The 24770-nt window shown below is 34.8% G+C and overlaps 1 protein-coding gene and 1 long non-coding RNA gene across 4 annotated transcripts in view; one reads left to right on the top strand and one right to left on the bottom strand.

Moving 5' to 3' along the window:
• Window positions 1-24770, top strand: part of LOC142976605 (homeotic protein ultrabithorax) — a 173797-nt gene that overhangs the window by 21576 nt on the left and 127451 nt on the right. The gene's annotated exons all lie outside the window — the stretch shown is intronic.
• Window positions 1-24770, bottom strand: part of LOC142976609 (uncharacterized) — a 107480-nt gene that overhangs the window by 21569 nt on the left and 61141 nt on the right. The window lies entirely within an intron of this gene.

Genomic DNA, 24770 nt, shown 5'->3' on the forward strand with positions numbered 1-24770 from the left:
TTTTTTATTATTTGTATTCTCTGGAATGCGTCTGAAAAAATTGAACAGATTTTGTCAGTTAAGCTCAGCTACCTATACATTGGTAGGTAATAATTTTATTTTATGTTATCCGAATAAAAATAATATCAATTAATAAATACTTATCGCAAAAATCCAATTAGTAACGAAACTTACGTTCTTAAACGTAATCCGACATTCGCAATCTAAAAATAAATTAAACATATTTTTCCGTTGATTAGTTTATAGTATTGCTAGAAGCAAAAAACAAAACGCGGTAGGTAGACTTAATTAGATATTAGATTTTTTTTCCATTATATTTCTGTTCGTGACGTCCGGAAACGTAGAAACTATAGTAGTATATAATAAATTATTATATCAATTCTCTTATAATATTTTTTTTGTTTAGAAAACTTGGTTCGTTTGGAAGCTGTTTCATGCATTGAGATTTCATATTTAAAAAGGATTTATCAGTATTTATTGAAAGAATATGAATTTTTATATAAATATTTCCAGCGAATTACGTATTAAAGTAAAAATAATACACTAAAACAACTAGCTTAAACGATGGCTCAAATTTCAAACATAACTGCCAATAGTTCATTGCACAAAGATGTCAACTGTCATTTCCAACAAAATTTTATCTCAAAGCAAAGGAAAACTAAGCCATCAGCCTAAGGTTCAAAGAGGATGAATATTTCACAAAATTTTACGCACCTATGACTACGAAGGGTCGCTGTTTATGTCTCTATATTAGGGTTGCGTGCGTAATAACAGTACGGTTCAACGTGTCATGCGTCACCGGTATTACTCGCACCTTTGTCAATTACGGTTTTTTTGCTTGGAAACAAATATGCAAGGCCGTTTTTCATACTGAACTTTGAATCTGATATTTTGGTAGTTATCAAGGTTATATTTTAATTCTCATTTTATTAAACGTGATCATAGTGAGAGACTGATCATAATTGATTAGAAAATGTTAAAAAAAATATCAGACATCATAAGTAGACAAGTACTATAGTTTTCAGAGAATTTTATCAGTTCTTAAGCCGCCACGGCGTCCGACAAAATCGTGTGTAGCTGCAGATAAATTACATAAATTACAATAATTGACTAGTCGATAATCCGACGAGTAATCGATGATAGATTAAAACTCTAAAATCGAATGGTAAAATAAAACTAAACAGCGTTTTCTTTAACTAACCAAACAACATTTTCAGGTTACGGTAGGTCATGTAAATAACTGTATTATTGTATAATGTACTCGATATATTATTATAAATTTTCAACCCGCTTTTAGTTTCAAATTACCTTCACGAACGTTTGATCTCTTGAATTTCGTTTATTCCGGTCCGCCAAATGGACTTCCATTATTTTGATAGTAATGTATCAAATAGATAGAGTTATCACTCATGTGGCGTGTATCGAGACTATATGAGCTAACCCAAAACGGCTAATACAGCGGCGGTTAAAGGGTTATTATTGTGAATTATTATATTTTATCTTCAAGTTAGAGGTGCTTTATTTAGATAATATTTCAGAGGCTTGGACAAAATACTGTATGAATTAACTTATTCTTCATTGAGTCTATTTTAGGTAGTTATTAAAATATCACACCGTGCCAATGAAAATTATATCGGGCCTTATCGACGACTATATAATTAATGATAGATGATGTTTAGTAGTTTTGGAGACACCCTGTAAATGAGTTATCAAACAAATATCAATCATCTAAATGTACTAATTTTTCATGTATTACAGTAGATATAGCTATTATTAGTTAGTAAAATACCAATTCAAAAAGTGGTATCCGAATAAATTTTCAATCCTACACCAGTGTGCTGATCGATCGGTAATTGTAGTGGCATTTCCCTTTGCTTGATTTACATTGACTCTAATTGTAGCTTACACATTCAGCCTGTATCTTTGCTTATACAGGGTGTTATTGTTAATTGTCACTTGTGTTTTAGTATGGAAATGTTGTGTCGAACTTAACTAATATGGAATGTTTAATTTCAATGAATAAAGTTATGGGTATAAGTATACGTTTTAGGTTAACCTGATGTTACGATTAGAAGTTTATTTTAAAACTGTATTTAGTAAAGCATAAATTTAAATATCACGATAGCTAATTAAAATTGAAACTAAAATGTTGGTTAAAAATAATACTTTTGCGTTATTTAGTGTTGAGATACACCCTGTATACAAAGTTTGTATAAAATTCACGACTAGTAACCAATTATTTGACTGATGATTCTCAGCAAAATAAACGAGTGGCATTAAATTTATGTCAAAACATAAAATATTGAATGAAATTTCAAAATTATGTTGATCAGTATTTAGTGACTTTGAGGTGAACACATACATTTAACTACATTCATTAAATATACTTGATGATAGTAAATTACGTAAATTATAAGTAGAGTTACTTCGGCCTTTCCTGATCCTATCAAGCATGGGACTTCATTAACGTTAAACAAAAAACCTTATCTATTTCAATCTTTAAAGATAATATCAACAATTTCTGGCTATTATATTAGTAACTAAATTACTCAAATTACATTAAACAAGGCTTTAAAACTAAACAAAAGGCCTTGGACGGTACCTAACTACCTATCGTTCCCGAGTCCGACCTTGTCTTCGCAATAAATTTAACAGTTGCGACACGCAAATATCCACTAACTGCACATGATTTATCGACTACCGATACAACAAATTGCCTCTGTTCCATAGTCCTTGATTCGTCAATGCATACGGTAATAGATTCCCTCCGAAACTAAGGTAACCGAATTGCTTACGTCATTTTTGGTAATAGACATGTGAATCATTTCGGCACATTTTGGAAGTAGCTTTCACAAATTGAATTCCCCAATACACAGCTTATCGAAGAACATGATGTACCAATCAATCGCGGTTTGCAGTCTTGCTTCACTTTGTCATGATCAGCGAAAATAAGCAAATGATTTCCTTGTTCAATTTCTTGTAGTTGAAACTGTAAAGCTCAGCGGGCGATCATGCGCAGGCGCCGCGTTACAACGTTCCCATTGGCCCCCGAGCGACAGGGCTGCCAATCTACAAATAACGTATGCCCAACATAGGCCGCTATTATAATTTAATTGAGGACTTACAATAATTACTGAGTCATGCTCCAGCGGATGTAACACAGCGATTACGCTCTTCAATTCTTAAGGCGGCAGTTATATAAGTGTACACGAAACCTAATTTTATTCAAATTAAGGGGAAATCGCCCACCGTTTAATATGAAAATTCCCCGTATAAAACGTGTACACGAACTCGCGCCAAATCTGTGTTTATTTTCTTTATCAAAGTGTGATATTTTAAGACATTACTTAGAATATAGGTGACTGCACTAAAAATAGAGCATTCATCAATACAACGAGCGCAAGGCGAGTAGTTTATTCGCATTAAATCATACCAGCCATAAATCTCGCAAACCCGTTCTGCAGCTTATCAAAACAATACGCAGACACACTTCCAGCTTCGTATAGAAAAATGTCTTCTTCGTTACATTCGCGCAAACTAGTTTTTAATGTATTTTATGAACCACAAGGTCTCATTTCCGTTGTCATTGAAACTGTTCTTGATATCCTTCGGCATCGCGGGCAGATCATTTCAAAATTAAGCCTCAAGTGTATGATAAATTTTCATAAATCAGAACGTTATTTATTGAAGTATAGACTTTAAGGTGTTTGCGAATTGGTTTAGTTTAGTATTTAGGGATTTGATATGTTAAGGCGTTTCTGAACCGCGGAATCTGTGGAATAATCGGATATCGGATTCTCATCTCCCTTATGATATTTTGCTGTGTGCTGGATGGGAGAATAAAATTGGAGGTTGTTATTATCGGAAAGAAGATGAATGTGCCATGGAACTTGTTCGATACATTGTTGTTTGTAATTTGTATCGACTGTTGTTCAACATAGTCAGTATAAAGTTAATGGCGTGATGAATACGTTGGATTAGCGCAGGCGTGTACATCATCTTGAATACTTTGTATACCAGCTGGAAGGTTGTTGTGCTCCACGTGGTTTCTGATATAGAGATAGTTCGCGTAGTGTTTTCACACAATTAATTTTCAATAAATAACAGTGTAATATGAATTACAAGCGGGCGGACGCCCTGCGAGGCAGCCATCGCGCGGCCCATCGGACCACCGCGGTACCGCTTCAATATTCAACCAGTAACCACTTAAGGCGTTTTTATGAAAATTCTATTGATCACGTACAAAGTAACGCACGATATTTCGCTCATATTGAAATATAATGAGGATGATTACTGAAGATATGATTCATGTAAACCAGTTTATTTTAATATTGTGTATACCGTTGTATTCATTCATATCAAACATACTGGTAATATCAATACAAAGATTCAATTCTCAAAGTCCCGTAAAATAATTTTCACAAAGTAATAATCTCGAAAATGAAGTAGAGCACCTTTCACAGCCAGTCTGATATTTGAAAGACAAAACTTGTACGGGTAAAGATACTGGTAATTATGTGCCTGTACCACAATACACTGTAAGACTAGATCATATTGATGATACCATTAGTTCATGAAATACCATAATCATTATGTTTTACGCAGAATAAAGAACTTTAGAACTTAAAGTGCTGATTTCTCCATTTCTTGAACACTTTATTTATACAATCAATTATATTGAATTTGTATTTATTGAATTTAGATGATTTGATTTGACCGGTAAATGTATGGATAGTCTATCACAGTCATAATTATTTGTCAAATAAAGAATATCTAATATGTGAATGAACATTTCTTAAAACAACTTCAAGACTATAATTATCTGATCAGGCGATTTTTGCTAAAAATATAGGCACAAAGTACAGCTCGACCTAAAAGACTAACAATAGAGTGATTCTCTACCACTATCGAATATCGACAACCAGCTTTTGTACGAAAATCCGATCAGCATCTGTAGCGTGCGCTGTAGCAACTATTTTTACCGTACATTCTAGGCTCTAGCCAAATACTCGATAGTACCTACCAACTATTTACGCTACAGTTGAAATCACATTTTTTTTCTCGCATCGAATCGTATACGGTTCACCCGATGCAAGCTCCCTTAAGCGCCATAAGTAAACATTTGGGTCAAATCTTGGCTTTACAAAATCAATTGAATAGCTACACAAACATATTTGTACATACGTTTTCTTTCAACGTGCAAAACTAATCAAATAGCAATTTAGAAAACAAAACACTATCTAACAACTTAGTTATTAAACTTGAAGATAATTATTGTTTCAAGCAGATATGATACAAGGTAATTCGGTGTTAGAATATGCCCATATGTGGCGACTAATCAGTCTAATCACTGACACTGTTAAGACGTGTAGTAGTAGACTAAATTATAGAGCGTTAGAAATTATCTTAATGTTGTTATTGGAGGCTTTTGTTGCTTATGCAGTTGCTATGCGTTTGTAACATACTGAACTTATTAATGAAATATTTTGTGTAAAGAAAGAGGGTTATATAATCTTCTACTGGAGACGTATTATGTTGGTAGCTTGGTAGAGTCTACTTTGTTATATGCCTGTATTAAACTTTTTCCATTTGTATGATAAACTTAGGTATCTTAAATGTTTTGCTTAGGATCTTGAATTTTTGCTTAAGGAAGTTTTGTCAAGAAAAATAGATAGTTATTTAAAAAAGAATAATTATGACTGTTTAATTTAAACGCAATTTTTATTATTGTTCCTGAAACTTAATAACACATTACATGTTTCAATGAAATTAGATACCTAACCAAGAAACAATTATCAAACAATTACCAAAGGAAATCACAATCATTAAGTAATGATTTAATGATTTTAAAACAGCCTATTAAATCATTAAAAAGTATTTCTAAATTGTTGTACATTTCCGTTGACGCCCGGTTATGGCTGCTTAACCCTGTATGCAGTGAAGGCTCTTGTAAAAATACCTAAATGTGCTTTTGAAGCATGCATGTTTCATATCTGTACAAGATCTTAACCACGATAATTGCGCAAAATTTCATTGTCTGTCTGTCTGTATGTATGTTCGCGTGTAGATACAAGATTAAAACCTTTGTGGTCCGATAATTTTATGTGAACCTTTTATTTTTATCTTCTTATCTTTAACGGATTAATTTCATATTATATTTTATTGGAATTCGATTTTCAGTTGAACTGTAAAAAATATATCGACTTAATAAGGGCAAGTTTACATTTGTTAAGTAACAAATATCACTGTATTAATATTATCGAAACTAATTGCAATTTAATGCTGAAAAAATTACCTTATTTCAATCATATCCAACAAATTAAAAACCAGTAAAATTCAATTAAGTACAAATATAATACTCAAGTAGATTGAACAACAAATTGTAAGTAAAATTACTTGAAGGCGTAAACCGAATCAAACACTGAACTGCATTTTAAAGTAAGATGGCGGCTAATTGATCTCATTATGTTATTTATAACCACCGCATATGGTACGGTGTTCGAATTGCCATAATTTGCTGTACGTAATTTATTTTAAAGGTCACATGTGAAAGTGCAACAGTGTACTAGAACATTTATACTGACACTACATTAATGTATTATAGTGAAAAGAAAACATATCAAGGACCTTCTACTACTGTGTGAGAATTTTCAGTTTGATTTTGTATGGAGTAATCTCCGGAACTACTGTACCTATGTATTTGATAAACCTTAGCATTTGTAAGGAACAACATACCAGGTAGACGAAGAAATGTTTTATGTTTGTAATCTCCAATTAGCCTTTCCAGGATAAAGATGGAGACGATCGTTAAAGAGATTTTAAATGTATAAAAAATTGTCTTTAAGTTCACATTGTAAGGCATAGTAAGAATACGAGGTGTTAAAGTCTTGTGTAAAATTAGCGTTATATGTTTACTAAACATTTCGCTACTTCACCTAAGTGAGTAAGTAGATGTTAAACAAATGATTACCTCCCGGGAACTTCATTATAATTGTAAAATTAATAATTTGTCGAACAAAGCCCGGGGAGTCTTTGAGATATTAACATCTTGTCAGTTTGTAAATTCTTCACCCGACGTCCAAGATTTATAAGCTTAGTTGAAATTCATAGCTTCGCTTGCTCCCAAATTTTACAATTTATATTTTTAATGAAAAATGTTGAGATAAGAATCCTTACTTATATTATAAATGTGAAAGTAACTCTGTCTGTCTATTTATCTACTGGACCGATTTCGATGAATTTTTGTGCAATTTTCGTTTGAGACCCGAGAAATGACTTATTATTATGATAGTTCTTATTCAGAATTCCCATATAGAGCACTTGGACAAAGTCGCGGGCAAGAGCTAATTTAAAATACAAAAATAAATAAAAAAATGTTCAAGTTTTATATTAAATTCAAAGTTGAAAGTCAAGGTGTTGTCATGATTTCTGTCCATATGAACTCTTTTATGAACCACTTTAGTGGGCAATTTTCCAGTTAATATCCACAATAGGCAATAAGCATAGTTGAAATAACAACATCCGAAATATTCGGGCGAATCGACAGATGAACCGACCTTCACATTAGTAGGTATAAACGTAAAACATACCAGAAAACCAGTTTTATAAAGTACCGTCTGCCGAAGAAATATAAAGATACTAGCTTACTACAGACGGTTTCACTCGCATAGCTTTTCAAAATAAAAATTGTTACTATCTAGATGTAATGAAACACATATGTGTGTTACAAATTTTATCCAAATCTGTTCAGTTGTTTTGAAGTAAAAGAAAGACACACAAACACGTTTCTAATATTCAAATTTGATTTGATATTAGTATGGATAATTTACGATAGTTTTGATGGCAGACATGTCAATACTATTGCCTAATATAAAAGTTGATGAATTGAGTTGTTCGATTTTTTAAATTTAAGAAAATTGATGTTTTATTGCCGTTGGAATTCTGAATTCGTAATTTGATGGTTATCTTTTTTTATGTGCCAGTTGATGGCTGTTTGTTATTAATTTTAAATTTTATGTGTTGTATTTCACATTTTATGAATGACACTATAAACGACCACCAAAGTAGTTTTTTTTTATTGTAAAGCACATGTGCATTGTTATGACTGCCAATTTGTGACATGTGTATTAAAAAAAACTTATATAAGGATGTGCAATAAATGCTATTTGAACTTTACATTTTTTGTTTTAATTTTATCGAAAATACTTTACCCTTGAGAGAGCCCATAATTTAATTTATAAATTAATTACTATTAAGCAACTAAATTAATATAGCAAAATCAATATATTAAAATCTACGCCTATTAATTATTTATAATACATTTGTAAGTAATTAATTTTACATATTGCCGTGAGTTGCTGACTGTACCCAGCTTCCTTCCAAGATAACGTTATTTAAGATGAGATCAATTTTATTGAGATTTATAATGTGAACATATTTGGAATTGATTATACTTATTCTTTGTCTATAAATTAAATATTTTTGTATTAAAACGTTAATTAATGAGTAAGTAGATATGTTTCGATTTTTAACTACATTTTGGGATTGATTCAAAAAGGAGCGATATCAATTGAACCCTTTACGAAATAACAGTGCCTATGATTTTTAGACCAAAAATATCTAACACTAATAAGACTGGGGTAGTAAACCTAGAATTAAATATAAACAATATAATATAAGTATATCAATATAACGAAATTAAAGTATAAAAACAATAACAAAAATTGAAAAAGACTCTTCACTTGTTTTTATTTTAGATACAAGTTTTATGGTCTGAAGATCATACAGCAAAGCCTCACGAAGGGGCGAACTCAGCGTACATTTTACACTCTAAACTATTTCCTTATAATACCTATAATGTTAAGTGCCTCTTCATAGTAATTCGCTGGTTGAGCAAAATAATTGAAATTATATTTCACTTTGCATACCTAGATTTTCATGGATAGTAAATTGATGTGCGTAGGCGTAGATTACATAGTTACCTGTGATTTAGCTCGATTTAACCCTTGTTTTAGCTTCATAAGCGATAGTTTAGAAACGTTTAGCGATCGAGTTGATCGTGCTTCGATGCACATGACTTATAATTTATGTAGAGAAAAAATACAATAAGGGCGTCATCTGATGAGACCACCGTGAAGAATAGGGCCGCCACTGTATTAAGTACTTTAGTAATATACGTCAAATTTATGTCAAACTTGACAACCCTGTTACACAACTTGTTTTAATTTTTTAACAAGTTATCGTAAAACGTAAGTTAATATTACTATAGACAATAATAATTTATATCAAAAAGCAATAAGTATGTAGTTAGTTCAGAAATGCAGTAAAAAAATTGCAATGAAGTATATAAAAATGTTGAGAAGCTTTATACGCGTAGCAACCCTGTAGCATGCTGTAGGCCGGCGGGTGTAATGCGCGTGAAACCGTTCATCACAATGAACGTTCGAAATTCAAACCTTGCAAGCTCAACTTTGTTGTTCCAATATGACGTCACTACATGACTATAAAGCGACACTTATGATTTATTAATTACGTGCCAATAACTATGGCCATTATGCCACACACCTGTTCCACTACTTTTTATACGATTGAATCATTGCTATAATACTCAAGTCGGTGTAGTTTTTTATCATTCCGTCTCGTTAGAGTTATGTTCTACGCAATATGTTTATAGTAACATTCCAATATTGGCAATAGTAAAGCGTAATTTTATATTTATTACGCATTTTCACGATGCTATGACCGATTACACGCCTACTAACCGTACATTTTTATGCCGTACATAAATAAAACCCAATATAAAAACTGTTTCACGCTTGACCCATTCCGTAGCGGCCGAACTTCAGTATAATCCGCTGGGAAAGGGACGACCCTCTCCGTCTCGCTCGCACACCGACCTAAAACGTTTAAAAAGCTCCATAGATGGCAGTAAAATCGTTGCAACTGTTTCAAGCGGCCACTAGTGTCGCCATCTAGCGTCGAATAACCGAACTTTTATGGTACGTTTATTGAAGAGGGTTCTTCGGCAGCTCGTAAACGATTTTATGGGCACTAACGAAGTCTACTCTCGTGCTCGATATTACCCGACCGAGTACGGTTGGGAATGCAATATTTGGATGCTCCTGTTGAGCAGCGTTGTATTCAATTCTACCGGTGTTCATGGGCTTTTATGTGCGATTCAAGGTGCGATTGGATGGCGTGCTCGAGCGTTTATTTGGCTTTATTGTTGGGGTTTGTTTATGCGATTGCTGTTTAACCAAGTACGGTGTTTGTACATGCTTTTGTTATGATTATTATGTTGTTGCGAATAATGAAAACGGTACCGTGGGAATTTTTAGATATTGGGAATTTTCTTCGACCAATTGGTTCCGGTTTTTTTCTGATAAGATTAGACTGTAAACAAGGAATAATTATAAACATGAAATGTTTGTGTATTGTTTCGGGAGGCGGTAACAAAGTTCGAATTAGGTACGAAACCCAATAACCATTTATCAGTGATTTATATTCGAGTTTTCCCCAAAACGTAGCCGTGAAAAAGGCAAATCATAAATAAGATCCGATTCAAATTTGTAGAAGATGGTATCTATATGATTTGTAGGCTCGCACCCGAGAGCGCTTTGTCTAGTGATGTGCTAATTGCCGTGTCACGTATCGATAAACTGAATAAATGGCCCAACTATTGTATGCTTTACGATATGTACAATATCGCTTTAATATGTATCACCCTCGTGTTCACGAAGGGGAGTTATTGGTTCTAAACATTGGAATCGAATAAGATTGTAATAGACTAGAACCACTTAGTAACTTTACGTTATTAGACGATAATGACACTTCGATAGATTTTTTCATTTTAAATAAATCCTGGTATCTATTAAATCTGTCTTTAGAGACATAGAGTTAGTAATAAGAAATTGGAGCTAAGTGCAAATATAGCAAAGATCCGATCGTCTGGCTGTCACAAATTCTCGGCATCAGCATCTTTCGGCCAGATCTGTCGGTGATATATCGCTCGGAGCCAGTTCTTTTTATTCGCCTCTTATTTCTTATTGCGTTAGCATAACGCCTCGCGCATGTAGGCGAGACTTACGACGTGCCTCGTCGAGACCGCGGGAAGTCGCATCACTAATTATTTTTATTATTTTGATGCATTTTTTATACTGCTTTATATTTCTTTAGAATTTAATTACTTCTTTGCAACCTTGTTAACGGAAGTATTGCTTATCGTTCGCCCGATTAAATAAAAATCTGGTAGTTTAATTACATTTTAATCGAACTCAAATAAATTAGTATTATGTATTTATCTTTCCATCTACACATTTTGTTGTTACGTAGTTAGCCGTAAAGCTCGTCATGCATATAAATTAGTTGGACATAGGCAACTATAGAATAGGCACCCGGAAACTGCCGAAAATGGCCCTATGCCGGGTGCGACACGGGCCGCGTGGATGCCACGTATCGATGTCCGAAACATGGCCGATAAATAATCATTAATTTAAATTCGATACTCGCCCGCGCACTAGCGATATCACAATGATTTAAGACGGTTGAATATTTGTCATAAACACACATAATACGCCGACTAAATAAATACTTTTAATTATTAGGGTTTGTTTAAATTTTTCGGGATCAATATTTGGTACCTGGTTAATGTATTCCGAGCCGTGTGCCACATAATATATGAGAGGGCCGATGATGTAAATGCCACCCTGAAGGCAACAAATCTGAGCCGCATCGGCCGACAAACATTTTTTCTATACCACATACCCCAAACAATGTGTTATCTGTCCTGATGTGATTTAACAGGTAATTTTTAAAATAGATTACCATTAAACAGAGCCAGATTTATGTTCGGACACAATGTAAATAGGCAAGCAGCAGAATGAGGAACTACATTTATTTTCATTTACCTCCATTTATATCGCGGCTCCACGTGGAGATTACGTGATTTAACAAAGGGAGTGCTATAAATCTGTGAGTCCTGTCTTAGTAGGCTTTTGTGGGCATTTTTGATATGTGCCTTTAAAAGCTTTTTTCTGTATTTAGATGAGAGTTCATTGTGTAATTCATTAGAGCGGGGGGGTAGGTCGCGTGGAGCGCAGTGCGGCCCGCGGTCGATATCGAGAGATAAAACCATATTTATTGCCGACCAATGAGATGTCCAACAAGGGCACGATACTTTTAACGGCCGACGAATTAGTCGATACAAATAAGAACATAGCAATAAAGGCGATGTACGCACGATCGGCAGGACTCCGCTGTCAACCTGAGACACTTCCACGTACTGTGGAATCAACCCTTTACACAAACAAACTAATAAATTAAGTAAATGATCAAATGTTCCTAAACTTAAATCATCATTTCCCAGACTATTGAATTTCACTTTTAAAACAATATTTTATCCGTCTTAATATTGGATAAGATTTCAGAACGTGTCTTAAATACAGAATCGCCGGTGCATCTCATCTAACAATGGATTATGTAGCAAGCAAAGTGTAGATATCTGTTTGGAATTGTTATTTGGATGCTTCACAGTCTGATCACGTCTCAGCCTGGACAACACAAATCTATTGCAGATCTTACTGTGATGTTACATGTCTAATGTATTGCGAATAAATCTTCTTGCAGTTTAATTTTACAGTAGCTACCTACTCTTTTGCTATCTGTTGTACTGAGGGTACGTGAAACTCTTCAATAATTCAAAATATTATGTCATATTTCACATACAATGCACATTCTAAATGCAATTCTAACGAAGAAATTCCAATTTTCATATTTTTCCAATAAATTCGATTCGTGCTACATCAAACGCATGCACTGCAAATGTGTGGGTGGTCCTATAAACTTGTGTTCGCATTGTCTATTCTAGAATCGAACTTGCGATTTGCATTGGAACCTACTCGGCATACATTATAATGGTGGCGCGGTTTGTAACTAATTAGCGCTCATGTCGATATCGATATTCCTATCAGGTACTTCATTAGGCGTTATTTCCGCTTTCTATACGTACATAATATAATCAAAGTACCAATTAAATTCGTGAACGTAATTCTCGAATCATTATAAAGCAGAAAATTAAGCAATTAAACTTCGCGTTACTAACTAACGACTGACCCGACCGACCGCCAGCCGAGTAATACGTCACGACTAGACATCTGCCCCCTCCCCTCGACCCCTCAAAGCTCCAGCTTAATGCCAGAATGAGACAGCAGTATAACAAATGTCCCTGGAGCGAGAGAGAAGGCCTGGGCTCGTGAAACATGGCGTATAACGCCCCTTGATTTATGGTAGTGTGCCAAAGTTCGAACTTTATGTGTGCGTGACGCTCACATACCTACTACAATAAATGTATAATGTTATTGTAATTTACTGTTAAAATACAGTTTTAAAATTATTTCCCTTTTAGAGAAATCTTCCAAATGTTATTATTTAAATCTGTTGACGTTAAGTGGTAATAATTTATTAAACGAATCCGAATTTAGCTCTCCTTGACCTCATTTCGTAAGTCCATAGCGGAGTGGCGCTAATGACGTAGCACGCATTCATTCAAACTGTCATAACCATTAGACGTGTATAGGCTAGAATTAAGTGTCCTAATGCAATTATGTAATTGAGTGTTTGTTGGAACTCACTGAACTATAACAACAATGTCGTAGAGTCGTCTATACGATCTGTAGATTGTATTCAAATGAGGTATTACGGACAGTTCTTGTAGTTTTGTGAATGGAGTGGCCGAGTCGCGTGCTCTGGCTTGAATTAATTTGCGTTACATTATTTAAATGTGATAATTATCTACTATTATATTATTAAAGGGGCGTTTTCTAGCCATCAAAAAGCAGATTTGTTTAACTCGAGCAATCAGTGTGATGTAATTTTAGTCGACTGGTGTTTGATTGAATTTTAACGTTTAATTTTTTTTGTTGCAGGTAATTTTTCATAGAAGAGACAACCGTTATAGAGGAGTTGTAGTAAGTAAATAACAGGAAGCTAATAGATACACTCGTGAATAAAAATGTTTGAAATATTCTATACGAATTCACTGTACGTAAAGAATTTTAAACAGTAGAAGACTTATTACTTCCTACATTTTCAAATTCCTATCAAACTACGACACGGTAAAGTATTTCTTTATAAACTTTGCGCGCGGTTTCTCCTTTTTTGGGTGCAGCGATATGCCAGAGATCAAATCATTTCTGCTGAGTAACTGCCATTATTTTGTTAAAGCCTTAGGGCTCAACATGTATGCCCAAATATGGTTTAGTTACAGAAATATCTTAAGACTCTTACCTTAGCTTTTTAGATAAATTCATATTTCTAAAAAGATTTTTTTTTAATTGTATATTAACTACACATTGAAATTTACGTTACAATACAAAAGCAGACGTAGTCTTGAATACAAAAACTCGTACCAACTTTATTATTCCACAAGTAAATAATTTTAAATTCCCATCACAAACGCCGCTACTAGTTACACAGCACTCTTTCATCATTAATTGCAAGCAAAAATCCCTAATAAAGCACGAACATTAAACATCACGGTTCTTCCTTCATTAAAGGGTTATTAGACACCGTGAGCGAGGCAATTTGCTAAGCAAAATATATAGCGTAGGTGGCCACAATACGGCCTGGGTAGCATCGTAAACAAGCTGTGTTTCCTCGCTAGGTGGTCTTAACTCAGCCCGCTATTATTTATTAGGTTACCCGTCGGAGTACGGTAGCTCTTGCTAAGTGTAACATCTGTCAGGCCGTATGAACTACATTGTTGTAAGCGTTTTTGGTGTTGTACGAATTTGATTGGGTAGTTCGTGTATTAATTTCTGTGGCTGCCTTATTCTGGTACGGGACCTATGGAGAATATTGTAGAGAGCGTACTACGGTTGGTTACTAGAAAATTCTAGTTCAGAAAAGTTATGACTGGTTTGAGTTATAATTTATCCTTGATTTGACTTTTGCACTGACCCAAAATGTCTGGAGCTTTTCGATTAAATAATAAATAATGCTCACGATTGATTAAGCAGTTAGTTACATAAAGAAAAAATAAAAGAATCTGTCTACCTAAAACTTAATTTGTATTTTTCGAACTATACCTATAATTTGAGGAAAAAATCTAATTTCTTATCAACATAAATACGACGATAGACGATAATATTGTTGATAACTTTTTCATTTTGTTTAGTTAATACTACACACATAAAACTCTATATAACAACAAATTGAACATTAGGCAACAATCTCAACCACTGATCCGTACAATTACCAAACATAATTAAGTTTTTACACCATTATTATAATTGTTGACAAATTGCTATAAGATAGCAGATAGGTATGTTACGAGGGCGCTCGCATTGTTCACTAGTGACAAATAATGGCAGATAATAGCGTACTATCGGGTGTCCGCGCGAATTTACCACTGTTTCCAGCCAATATTCGCACTTGATAATAAACATACATCATGTATACGAACATACTAGTTTGTATTATGTTTTTTGATATTTGAATAAATTTCTTTCTATTTTATAGGAAGTAGGTACCTACTTAGTATAGAAAAACGGTTCTTTTGCTCTTAATAATATGTTCAAGCAAGTAATTTAATTATTATTGGAGTACGTAAAAACATTTTTTTTATCATTGAATAACTTTATAGGAATATAAGTTACTCTTTTAAATAGTAGACTATCGAATTAATTTTTAGCTAGTATCTTAATAATTTTAAATATTGAATACAAAATTATTTTTTTGCAAGTAGGTACCTACCTATAATGTTATATTAACTTTTGAATTAATATTCCTTCTTCTTTTAAATTAGTGTTTCTTCTTTTTATAACGAAGTAGTGTGTAGTGCCCATAATAATTGCAGTTTAGCGTTCATAAATGAATGTGTTAATGAAAATAGTTGATGAAACTATTTATTGATCAAAAAACTAGGGTTCAAAATTAATTTGTGTCAGAAATTCATATTTTTCCGTTTGAATATATTTTTTTTATATAAAAATACAGTTTTATCGGTAAGTGTGAAAGACATTAACAATAAATTTATTTTCATCAATTATTTTGGAATCTATTTTAAGGCTAGCAAAATGACATTTGTTCAAAAGTTTTAAAATAATTTTATTTGTCCATAATGCGTTGGATTGACATTTTAAAGATAGAATAATAAAAGTAAAATTTGCCAAATATGGTATGTCATTAAATGAAGTTTTAAAATAGTAGGATATTTTTATTGATGTAACTGTAGAAAGTACTTGAACTAAGGATTTTAACGGGTCGTTTCACGCATTCTTTATCGGAATAATCTCGAGTGTGGTTAAGTAATAAATTAACTACTTAGATATCACTTAAGGATAGATTATATCGGAAGCGACGTTAAATTACAAAAACGATAAGATACTATTTTATTTTTAAAGAGCTATTCTTTTCACTAGTTTAAAAAAATACGAAGTAAATATATGGAGACTAGACTTACAATTTTCTTTACTTTACTTATAATTTTCAATGAACTTGAACTACCAATAAGCATTTTTAAAAGTTATCGTAAATGAACTATCGGCCTATTATAAAACCGTTCCATTTGGAAACCATAAAGACGTATTACTCAAGCCGAGCGTTGTCAGATCGGAGCTCAGTCACGAGAGTCACGACTTAGCGTGTACGCCCGCCCTAAAATAACATGCCACTCAAATCTCTATCGCGAGATATGTGCAAATACCTCGTTAGTACCGGTATTTATTGAATATTTTAATTAATATTCATTCGGTAGTGAATCGTGAGTGTGATATATCTGAAACACAATTTACGAGCATCGATAAATGTTTCTGTCATAGGGAGACCGCATGGTGTGTTTATACCAACATACGAGCACACATTCACCCACTTCCTTAACGCCGTAAACAAGAAGTAATGTATGCGAATGTAAGAGGCTTTATGGGCAAAATAATGTAATAAAAATTTCACCGAACATCAAAATAAACCGGCTAATATACACCCAAACAAAGCTAAAATAACACGCATCAATCTCTTATATTAGCTCCGAGAACGGCGGAACAACATAAAAACTTCCCAAAGTTTCCTATACTCGATCGTAAATCTCGCGTTTTTTAATAGATAAATAGGGCCTCGCACAAACGAGCAATATCGCATTATTTGGCCCTCCCTCAGGAAAGGCCCTCCTGATAAAGCCTCCTTGCCTCACACCCTTCATGCTAATGTACTACGCCAGACGGTGACAACCATTTTTTGGCCCACTTGGCTACATTATGGGAGCTATAAAGAGTATTTCAAATTATATTTTCCGTGTCCATTAAAAAGGCGATGTGGCTTTCTCTGGCTTATTATTCAAACTTTTGTTACAGATTGTACAAAACTCGTTTTTTGTAATACCGAACATACGCACCGGAGACGTTAACCTATGCTTTTTATAACAAACAGGTAGCCGTTCCAGTTTTTTAAGATATAGTTTACAAAACAACAATTGTTCTACTGTTGGCGGCCTTTTTAAAGGTACAAAGTACGAGTTCACGGTACAACGTAATAAAATGTTCAAAACTTCGAAAAAATATGCCGTCATAAACAAAGCGGTTCGGATGCAAAGTTAGATAAAGAACATCTCACACACCTGAGCTAGAAAATTGCTTTTTTCTAAGCGCCTCCAGTTTTTTACGCAACTTTCTCTGAGAATAAAAGAAGTTTCGACGAAGAACTTTCTTTTTTTTTCTTCTTGTTGTAGGACATAAATCATACAATATTCCTGCGGCATGACGGGCCGCAAACGCGCGAAATATGCTAACAATAAAAATATTGTGACATGTTAGAACAATCGCTAGCGACGCTTTTGTTTTGACGAAAGTTTTGTGCGACGATATCCGTGCGAGATATGGAATGTTTTTTGACCACACAGATGTTGCGAGCTTAATTCATACCAGAAATCCGAACATTAGTTTAAACTTATTACAGAGGGCGCATAAAGCACGGAGGACCCTTATCACAACTAGTTAAAAACTAATTACCGGGGTGACACCACCTTTCCATAAATCCTGCGACTCCTCCGAATTACTCTGACAAAAGTTATTTTTAAGAAAAAAGCCCTTGAGGCTGTGCCGGCCCGCCCCCGCGCCCCCTCGCGTCTCGCGAGGAATTTATCACGATTTATATTCATGGCATAACAACAAGAGCCCCGTTTAGGGTGATCCCATTCAAATTGTAGACTGCTAAATAAAACCTGTTGTGTTTCGCGCGATAGCTGTGTTGATATGAACCCTGATTAGTTATATTAAAACAACGTTGCATGCGAGTGTGAAATACGACTCTACATTATGTAGTGTAGAGTCGAGAGTACTTCGAATGAAGATTAATTTGCTCGTAAATATATTTTTGTGTCAATGTTATGTGTGGATCGAATAAATAATTCTAAATTTACCAAGTTTGGCTGTGAACCCGTAGCATATGGTGGCTTAGAGTGTTTCAAACATCGGCGGCTGTAACTCCTCGGCGGACGGAACAACAAATCAAGTGTGGTTTCTGAACGGAAGCGTTTGGTGTCGCTACAACAACTGTCTAAGGGCCATTACTTATTGCAAGGGTTGGCTTTTACTTCGATAAAATTATCCTAATAAATTAAATCAACCGATATGGTTAGTTTTTGTGTGTTTGAAATTCCGTTTTATGTCGACGAGAAACACAGATGGGTGGAGCATTGCGTGTATCTGTTAGATTTATGAGCTAAATTAAACAAAATTAAATCAACGCATATCATTATATTATTATGTGTTAAAATAGGTACATGAAAGTAAAACCAAAATCTTTGGAAACAATTAGGTACCTAGTTGGCAGTTTTTACCAACCCTTCAGTGACACGTTTCACAAAGTGCTGAACCTAGAAAACATCGTACGTAGACTAGATCAGGAGGGGTGCAAGCTTCAGGGCTCGGTAGGGAGGCTTCGCCATAATTGATGAGGTTCTTAACGCAGCAGGGCGGCTGGAATTATCATCGCGCCGCGACACCCTGGTACAAGCTCTCATTAATTTGTGATTAGCCCCCAGTTAGGAGACTCTTGCAGAGGCTTTCTTCTAATTAGATAATCAGTTTTTCCTCAGAAGTGGGATTTAAACGTCTCGAGCAGATGTTATTAATGTTGCCTACGAAAGGGGAGATAAGAAACGGAACGTTTTTATGCCGAGTCCGATTGATGTTACACCGCAAATAAACATACTACTTGGCTTATTGCTCGGTTTCTTAATCAGAACTTTTTTTAACTTATTAGTGCTAGCTGCCAGGATTAAACTATTTAGATACGAGTCACGGACTCATGGTTTTCCATCCGTGAAGTTGTTTGCCTACAAGACAAATAGAAAAGTCAGTAAATATCACAAAACGCTGACAAAACCATCTCAGCAACATAAAGACAAATCGTAGCTTTATTTATACGTCCAAAAGTGAGATAAACATTCGTTGCAATATCTAAAAACTCAATTCATCCTGTAATAAATATCTTAAGCACCGTTTACTCAGAATGAGGCAAAAACGTTATATCCCCCATACTGTTTATTTAAAGGTGGATTTGTTTAATATTTATTCACGTACTACATACATGTTAAGGGGCGATACACAGTATACACACGCACTTAATGCAACAAAAAGTTTACTCGAGTGAAACTTTAAGTTCTATTATTCACTTCTAAGATGTCATTTGACTTCCGAATTGGCCGAAGAAATATTCAAATGTTATTCAGCACATATTTTGTACATTTACGCATGAATTCGTTAGGTTTTTTGCTTGTACACGCGAAACTATGATAAATAATACGCATCGCATCAGCGTGTATTCATGTTCCCTCTTCCTGCCCTCTATATTTCTCCATCGAAGTGGTTTTGTCTAAGAAAACCTACGTATCAGATTAATTCGGTAAGCGGAGGGTTGGATGGAGCCCAATTTGTCTGATTGCCGCCGATGTCAATTTATGTAAGTTACCTATGTACGCTGCTGGTTTTCAATAAATTCTGACCCTATCTTGTTACGTCCCCATCGATAAATATTTGCGCATGATCAACCGAATAAACTTGCCGCGCAGTTGAATAATTTGATTTGTATTTTTTTGAAATTGCATTTCCTCTGTTGATCTTAGAATTAGTTAAAAAAAACATAATATAAATTTAGAATGACTCCAAAGTTTCATTACTTTAAGTATAAATAAAATATCAGGCTATAAAAGTAATTAATCCACTCAGCGGAGGAAAATACAACGAAAACAGGGAAGGGAAGGAAAAGCGGAACTCGTAAAATAATCAAGTCTCACCTTATAGAGTGTAGGGCGTATTGTTAATTATAAAGGTTATGTAGGTATCAGCCGACCCTAGCGGCTATTACCATCGTCCACGCCTCTTTTGGGTAAACGTCCCAAATCTCAACACGAGGGGAAAAATCAAACAGTAAATATCGGAAAGCAATCCGAGGTGATTCTATTAGGTTGAGTTAAGCGGAGGCTTACTTTGCTTTGAGGTCTGAGGGCTCACAAAACGGCCGTAGCGATTTATTTTTGATCTACAGTTGAGAAAATAGATTTGTTCTGCCAGATGCGGTACTGAATTTTAAGTGAAATTTTTCCTTTGGTGCTGTAATGAAAATATGAGAATTACAATAATTAAGTAGACAATTATCATCATAAATATGTTCTTTAGAAAACATATGATAATATACGTATTATAGCGACAACTTTTCAGAATTTGCGTGCCAATTAATAGGCAAGAAATATCAGACAATTTTGGCATCAAAATGCATTTTAACTGTGTTTGCGGACGCCATTTTCACATAATATATTTCCTATGTATATTGTCTTGCATTTGGCTACTAAGAATTACTTAACTTCGCGTGCAACCCGAGATACATCGGCTCGGTTCTCTTGGGCCGACCGAACGGCTATCTAGATTTTGCCTTTCAAAGGGCTGCACTTCTTAATTGGCATGCCTTGATTATTCCAACTTACTGAAGCGTATCTTCAAGATTTCGCACATAATTAATCAAATGTATCTTCTCCCTTCTATAAGATATACATAAACTTATTTTACGTGTAGATTCAGAATAAAAAAAAAACAAAAGTTTATTTTTAGCAAGGATAAAACGCTGAAACTACTGTAATATTAAAAATAAAAATACATTACGTCCGTGTGATATAAGCTTATTTTTATCGCAACACAAAATCACAGGTAAAAAATACGTATGTGAATTTAAAAGGTGCTTTTACATGTAACACAAATGTCAATGGCTGCAACGACTACGGGTTAACTCCTACGATCGAGATAAGCCATCACATTTAAGATATTTAAATCGATTTTCCCCAATTTTCCGCGGGCAGGCGCGAGTTAAAGCCCGACTCAATTTATCCAGCACTGGGGCGGTGGGACCGGCTCCATTGTTCACCAAATGAAGTACGCGGCAAGCTTACAGGGTCGTTACACTGCTTCCGTCATCGTTTTATGGTAGGGAAATTCACGGTATAATGTCTAATAGTGGACATTTTCGGTTACTGATATTATTGGCATGTCTTTATTGATGTTTGTTAGTTGTTTTGCTGTTTTTTTTATGAAAATAGAATTTGTTCGTTGAGGTTGAAATGTCTTTTGTCTTTTGAATTCACGTTCTGTCTTAGACATTTTAATGTTTTAGCATACGAGTAAATCTAAGAATAAAATTATTACATCTCATTTTTCTTCTGCATGCGACTATATCTAAAAAAATATATCGAATGACTTTTGTGTACGCGTAGTTCATATCTTTTTATTTCACTACTAGAAGTAGTACTATGTAAACAGAAGAAATAGTATTATTTATCTAAAACAAATAAATGTTTAATTTAATTTCTAAATCGCTTGACAACCCTTCAGATATTCTTTCATTAGGGAGTTTTGCTTATTTCGCTCAACCGGAACCTATTTGTTGGGTTGCTATTTAAAACATTCGCCCCGGCTGCTTACATAGATCAGATACGTTCAACAAAGGCTTTTGTAATTAAGAAAGATATTTTAAGTCGGCGGCAGCTTGACTTTATATACGCAAAATGAATTTACTGAATTTAAGGGTGTTTCGAGTTTGCTAGACGAAATTGTTGATTGCCTCACAAATAATACTGAACACATTTGAAAAATACCATTAAACACTACTATTCAAACAACAGTTGCCAAAAGTATAGACATTTTGAAACTATCTAATGGTTCACTGCACTTTATTTGTTGTATATCGCCCCCATCCATTTGCCAAAAAAATACCAAATATATAAACTGGTAAATTTTCAACGTCCAAAATCGGTATCACGTAAAACACGCAAGCCAATACTTCGGTCGGCTAACAAAAATAAATTTCCAAATTCCAACCCCAATTTAGGAGTGCATTATTTTCGCTTTCACAGACATCCGATACAATTAAAATCTTCTTTAATTAAGGGACGAACATGAATCATTCGCACGTGGCGCACTGAGTTTTCCACTTGTATACGCAGGCACCTTAACACGTAGCAGCTTAGAACATTAATATCCTGTTCAATTTTCAGCTCTACCATACAGAACTTAAAGCTTATTTTAGATGACCACGGTTTAGCACTTAAGGCGTAGCTCGCCGCACTTTTCGGGTATCTCTTTTCACTTTATCGCAGTGTCTCCGTTATTTACTCGTTCGTGAGGGATGCTCGCAATAAATAGGTGCGCACAAACATATTTGACATTTACAAATACCTCCCAAATTGGTTTCCTTGGCGTGACTGGCCGTTATTACGAGTTTTGTTTACTTATTGCTCCCGCACGGTGGCAGCTTGTTACGGCGGCGAAAGATTTTGTTGGGGACCATTACTCAAGATTTTGTCGTATTAAGGCCGGCCGCCGAAGACCACGGTCACTCAAATCTTGCTTTATAGCCCGCATTACAATCTATGACGCCGCTAAGTATATTACAATCGATGAGAATATTGATAGTGTAAGCACCACTAGAACGAAAATAGGTGTGTTTAGATTATCGTGAATCATTTGTTTTAGTTCCAGTTTTATTCGTCCAATAAATGTTTCATATTTGAAAATAGGATGCATCATCGGCGAAGCGGGTTCGCACGTGGAGGGCGTAATTTACCGAGTGATTGAACCGAGCTTTATGCGATACACACTGGCCGAAATCCAGTGGAAAAAATAGATCATTCAGCAAACGAGGTGCGAGTCGTAGTCCCACCATTCCGGGTATCCGTCGGGAGTTGTAATTCAAGTGACAAATATCGAATGCTACAATTCATATTTTTCTGCTATCTCCGCGTCCGCGTCGCCATCTGTGCCGCAGGGACACTCGCTATTGGTTCTCCATCAAGCGGTCGTGTGATGTATTTTTGTTGCGAATAAAACATTGTATTTTTTCCATCGGGAAATGTTTTATAAGTATTTTTATGGTTGCTACGTGACGTGTTATTTTAGGGTGTAAGGGTACGTTTGGGGAGCTCTGGTTTGTCTGTAAATGGAAAAATGCATAAAAAATGCAACCCTCCTTGGACCATGTGTGCATTATCTAATGCAAGTATCCGCTAACCCTAAACGTTAACTAGCTGAAAGTTCACTAAACAAAATTGCACTGCATTCTAGTAAATGAAATTGATCGATGTAAGTGGTCCATAATTTAAAAATCGCATTCATTGTATCGTCCGAAAATAGTGTTGGCGGTACACGGGCCATGCATTATCGAGATCGAAAATTTCACGTGCCCATATAATTTTAAGCTCGTAAAGCCCGAACAATAATTCACCGGGAGCATTTGCGGAAAATGCATTTTATTGTTAAAACGTGAATTTTATTTATCGTCGACAGCCCGCGGTGGGGGGGTTGTAGTGGGGGTTGATTTGCAGTGGCATCGCATCGAACCCACCCTTTGGCACGGATTATTTATACTAAAGGTAATATCGCCGGTTCATTATTGGCAAATGTTACATTTGCGTATTTCACCGACTATCGTTTGCAGTTCATTAAAAGTAAACTACGACTGCGATTCGACGCTTTGACTGATGTTTTATGTTTATTATGCTGTTAATAATCACACATTGTAAATAAACCTATTTATCATAAACAAAATTCAGATATTTTTTTCACTTTCTGGATCGTTTTGCTTGAAACTCACAGCTACTCTTTCCTTCCAAAATTAAGACTAAGTAACAGCGTTTATCAACCCCTTGCATCGTATAAAATTACCGGTACAATTTAAAACAACACTTCGCACAATATAACTCATACAATTCCGCTGACTACGATACTTTATCGGGTACTCTTGCACGCGTTAAGGCGGCCCTTTCCGGGCCGATAGGGATCGCGAGGCGTTGCCGCTACCACCGATCTTGGCCAGCGCCTTCACATTACACCGCAGTTAATTGCGAATCACTTTTATTTACTGCGATTTGATGGCTTCTATTACATATTTTATAGGAAAAATAAAGCGCTTTGTTTTTTTAATCTTAAAGCTCTTTGTTTCTACCCCGACTTGCTTCTAGGAAACAAACTCTATGATGCTTTAACTAGTTTTAAGACTTGTATTATACATATGTAAAACTGAATGTTTACTGTACTTTTGCACTGTGCAAGCAGTAGCTTACAAACAACATCTTTATCTAACGCTAGATACCGTTCGATCCATAATTAACTTCGACACAAAGAACAACATTTATTTCACGTCGGAGGGTTGAAGTCCCGACAGATGTTTTCGTCTATTCGAAGCTCAAAAGGAAAATGCAAACTCTTTTAAAAGCTATTTAGCTGCAGTCCCTA

The sequence above is a fragment of the Anticarsia gemmatalis genome, chromosome 11 (genome assembly GCF_050436995.1).
Source record: "Anticarsia gemmatalis isolate Benzon Research Colony breed Stoneville strain chromosome 11, ilAntGemm2 primary, whole genome shotgun sequence".
Classification (NCBI taxonomy): domain Eukaryota; kingdom Metazoa; phylum Arthropoda; class Insecta; order Lepidoptera; family Erebidae; genus Anticarsia; species Anticarsia gemmatalis.